At 47.5% G+C, this 4,786-nt stretch overlaps 1 long non-coding RNA gene across 1 annotated transcript; it reads right to left on the bottom strand.

Annotated features, from left to right (window-relative positions):
* Positions 1–590: 590 nt before the first annotated feature.
* LOC107134406 lies at positions 591–4,558 on the bottom strand. The gene is made up of 2 exons (XR_007345266.1): positions 4,254–4,558; positions 591–1,676 (listed from the first exon to the last, which is right to left on the bottom strand). It is a non-coding gene; the product is annotated as an uncharacterized LOC107134406 (long non-coding RNA).
* Between the last annotated feature and the right edge of the window lie 228 nt (positions 4,559–4,786).

Here is a 4,786-nt window from a genome sequence, read left to right as displayed (position 1 = left end):
TCCTGGGGTCCCATTAATTAGGAGGTCACACCAATTCTCAGCTCACGGGCTGGTCCCACTCAGATCTCAGGAGTATCCAGGTATTGCTTCTATTTATAGTCCATCATGACCCAGGACACTGTGGACACGTATTGCACTCACCTAAAGAAACCACCAGGCCCAGGGCCTTCGTGCCACTGGCCTGCAGAGACCTGGAGGAGGAGGCAACCTATAGGCTGCGTGGAACCAAAGACCCTAGATCCTGGGATCTGAGCTGGACAGACAGCTCATGTGCACACAGTCACCACTGTCACTGAGAGTGCATTTGAAATACCCGCAGAGTTGGCAGAGGACCTGGTATGCCCATGAGTGGGGGCGAACTGCATCCCTTGAAAATGATCGTGTCCAGAGAAAGGCAAATTTTGTAGGATTTCACTTATCTCAGATTCTCAATTATCAGGTTCATAAAAAGATAAAGTACAATGTTCTTCTCCTGGGCCTCAAGGGCACTAGAATTCAGCATTGATGGCAAGAGTACATCCACGTGAGTTCTGGAGATGCAGGGTGGCGACACCTATACACCAACATGAACATGCTTAATGCCACTCAACTGTGTACTCCAAAATGGTTTAATTACAAAACAGATGTTTGGTGTCAATTACCACAATGTAAACACTTGGGAGACTGCTGATTGACTCATCTTAGCATAGTTTGTGTTGTGATGGCAGAATACAAGACACTGGGTAATTCATAGCATAGATTTTGTTTCTCAAATTTGGGAGGCTGGAAGACCAAGACCGGGGGCCAAATGTATGAACGTTCTTGTTGTGTCCTCCTGGGGAAGCAGGTGAAACAGGGACAAGGGTTGATTTGAGAAGCCCTTTCCCATGGAAGGAGAATCCATGGCCTAAGCACATCTTCAAGTTCCCACCCACTAACACGTCATAATGCAGAGACAGAATAGAATGACAGCTCATGCTCCCCAGAACATCCCAACTTCTTGGCAGGACTCCATTTCTGCAACATTTCACAAGTCGATTTTGGATAAGACAAGAGTTAAGCAGAACACATGGGGAGAGGGCTCCCTTCTCGGCTCCTGCTTGCAGTGTTGCATGTGGCCTTACAAGCCATCACTGTGGTTCTGCACAACAGCTCCGACTGCCCCCCTATCACATCCCTATGGGGCTGACTCACACACAAGTCCTGAACACTCCCAAGTCCAGAAACCAGAAATGTTACAAGAAATCCAAGGGAGATTTGTTCAAAGTCCGCCCAAAACACCAGTCCACACAGGCTCAAGTCTCTTACAAAAATGCCAGAGTATTTGCATCTAAACACTGCATATCTTCTTCCTGTAGCACTTCCATTATCTCTAGATAAATTCTCACACCTAATACAATGAAAGGGCAGTGTCATTCTCTGTAACACTGTAAGATCTAGGATACAATGATGAGAGAAGTATCTGTCCAGATAGACACAACTCCTTTCCTGATAGTTTGGTTTTCCAGCTGGTGGGAACCATGGATGCAGAAGAATGGGTGCAGGGCCAACTGCACTTTCTTGCTCTGCATTGTGGGGAGGAAACACTGCAGCCAGGATGAGGGCTTCTAGGAGCTGATATCCTTCAAGTCAACATCTGGACACATCTGACCTTCAGGCCAGAAGACTTTCTTGCAGGGGATCCAAGGACTTGCCTACTGTGGGAGGAATCCAAAAGAATAACTTACTTCAAAGGGCATCAAAGAGGTTCAGGAGGGAGGGAGCCAACCCAATTGTCTAGAACACTTTTAGAGGTCAGGGGGTGGGTTCCAATGCAAACACCACAGTCCCATGGAGAATTCTGCAGTGTGTTGGTGATTAAGGAGAATGTGTGAATCCAGGGGTCACTAGGTCCTATCAGCCATAAGGAGGGAACCTGCCATAAAGGAACGAGGACAAGGGTACGAGGAAGGCTCATTGGGGGGAGATCTGAAGGAAGGAAAGTGTACTCATTAGAAAAGTGTCCCCTGAAAATTCTTAGCCACCCAAAAGTCGTGCGCACTTGTGTGGAAAAAAAGTCTTTGCACAGTGATGAAGCTAAGAGCTCACATGATGGAACACAGCATCAACTGGGCCCAAATCCAATATCTGATATTCTTGTAGGAAGAGGGGAGTCTGGACCCAGAGACCAGGGAGACTTGGGGATACAGCCTATGTGAGGTTGGAGTCAGGAGGGGATGCCCATACGGGAACCACAGATCGTGGGCAGCAGTAGTAGTGTGGTAAAGGGCTGGTAGAGTTGTGGGGACAGTCCCCAAGGAACCTGTGAGGTGTTGTGGCACTGGGACAGCCCAACACCTACTGTGTTGAGCCTCTGGAGCTCAACAGAAGACCCTTCCTCGGTTGTCGGCCACCCAGTTGACAGGGTTTGGTTGCAGCAGCCTAGGACCCAGCTAAAAGTCTGAGCATGTTGGCCATGCAGGGTGGATCTGGGCCACAGATAAGCCCTGATGACTGTAGGGTCTCAGCCCTGTGTCAAAACAAGCACCAAGTCAGGCCAGGTGGGGAAAGGGCTAGGCACACACTGGGGGCTGGTGTTATTGGGAGCACTTCTGACCCCAATTTCCTGATCTACTGCCAACACAGGCTAGAGAGGAGGGTAGAGGGACACAGAGCATGGATCTGCCCCACTCAGTGGGCCCAGGCATACACCATGGCCAGCAGCCTCGTGCCATGCCCAGTGAGTCCTGAAGCGGCCCCCTCTTCCCATCCTGAGAGCTCTTCCCTTCCTCATGTGCCACTACCTCCCCACTGTCTCTGGTCCTCTGGCAGTTTATTATTTAAGTTAAAAAAAAAACCACTCTTGGTACTCAAAAATATTTGATTTGCAAATCCTCATCCCCCAACCCCAATATTTTCATTGTTTCCTTAACATATGAAATTTTAGTAGCAGAAAGTTAATTTTGTATTATACAAATTTGATTGAAATGACATTGGTATAAATAATCAATCACCATACTTTCAATTTTTGTTCTCCTTTCCTTTTAGAAACCACTTGGATACAAGAGAACAGAGGACAGACTCATGGAAATGCTTGAAATGACAAGAAGCTCCCATTCAAGCTCAGCATTCAGTCCTGGACAGGGTAAGACCAGGCCACTTTCATATCTGCTCCAAAGAGTCTACCAGACAGAATTCTCTGACTGATTCCTGACTGAGCCATAGGAACTGGCTAGAAAAGGCTTCACATCCTCAATACATTCTTCACTTCAGAATAGTTGACAACCATTGATATCCATCTCTCGTTACCTTGCTCCCCAGCCAACCATTCTTCCACAAATTCAAAGGAGCAACTCATGCAAGCACACAGAAAAGGATGTTCACTACACACATCCATGTGTGAAAAAGACAACTGGTATTTCTTGTTTGGGCTATTTCAAATGAAATCCCTTCTGCATGACCTCCACAAACCAAAAGAAAATATTTGTGAAATTCCCAAGTAGAAGACAAGATACATTTGCCAAGGAGACAGCGCCAAGAATTTTGACACTCCAAATGTAGTGTGTGTGTTTAGGAGGCAGTCACAGTTTCCATGAGAGAGTCCCTGAAATCAATTAGGAAGATCCATGCTCTAGCCCTACCATGCAAGTGATGTGACCTTGAAAGAGTCACTTAGTCTTAGCAACCATCATCATAACCACTAAGTCAATGAATAAAGGTCCTCAGGTGTCAAGCTACACAATGTGGGATGAGCATGGATGAGGATGGGTGGGAGAAGTCTCCCCCTCTAACACAATTAGGGAAGGCTGTGCCTGCCCTCAAGTGGCTGTGGGGCCTGGGATCCTTCCACAGAGGGAGATACCAAACCTCACATCCCCTGACCCAGGCCAGAAGACCAGGTAGAGTCCAAGGACCCTGGGGTGGCCCAATGGCAATAAAGGTCCAAAGGAACTAGGGATCTGCCTGGACCCTCAATCCCCTACTCTGAGCAGGGCTGCATGACGAGGCCAGAGGCCATCCACAGCAATCTGCCTTTACAGGAAAACGGAGGGACTGCAGGCTGCCTCTGGCTCACTGAATCAGGGTGGTGTTTTCATAAAGCAAGACCACTTCCTCACATTTGACCAGCAGCTCATGCGCTGACAGCACAATGGCTGGCTTGACTCAGGCCCTGAGAAACGAAATAGAAAATTCATAGCAAACCCATCTTTAGCTCTTCCACATCACCAGGGGGTGTGTTTCATTTCTGTCAACAAAGATGTCTGAAATGGTGTCTAAATATGCTGGGGACTCACCTTTGTGTGGAACTTTTCAGGAAAAAGGGGATCAAATCTCATGAAGCAACTCTTCTCTCTTCTAGCCCATGGGCAATGCAAGGAACCTGCATGATACCAGAGGCTCACTTCTCTCTTCTCATGTCTTCTGGAAAGGAATCATTAATGCTTCCTTCAAGGTGAAGCAGAAGCCTGCATTCCCAGCTGCACAGACGTGTTTGAGGGCACTGTCTCCCTTAAAACCCAAGAAGAAAAACAGGTCATTAAAGAGGCACATGGATTAGAGTACATGATCAATGATCCCTCCTCCCTGGAGCCTTCCACATGACTGACTTCCACATTCACAGAGCAATGCTTGGCCATTCTCAAAGACCAAGAGACCATGATGCTCATCACCAGGAAGTCAATAAGGAACATGAAGAGAGCAACATGGATTGCAGAAGGTGGCACACCAAGGATCTTCAGCACAGCTGCTAGAACACAAGAGCTTAACTTCAGTATTGACTTTCTGCCACCTACTAAGTACGATATTAGTGTCAAGCACAACATGCAGA

Source organism: Marmota marmota, unplaced genomic scaffold, assembly GCF_001458135.2.
Source record: "Marmota marmota marmota unplaced genomic scaffold, marMar, whole genome shotgun sequence".
In the NCBI taxonomy this organism is placed as follows: domain Eukaryota; kingdom Metazoa; phylum Chordata; class Mammalia; order Rodentia; family Sciuridae; genus Marmota; species Marmota marmota.
This window is presented reverse-complemented; position numbering and strand designations above follow the sequence as displayed.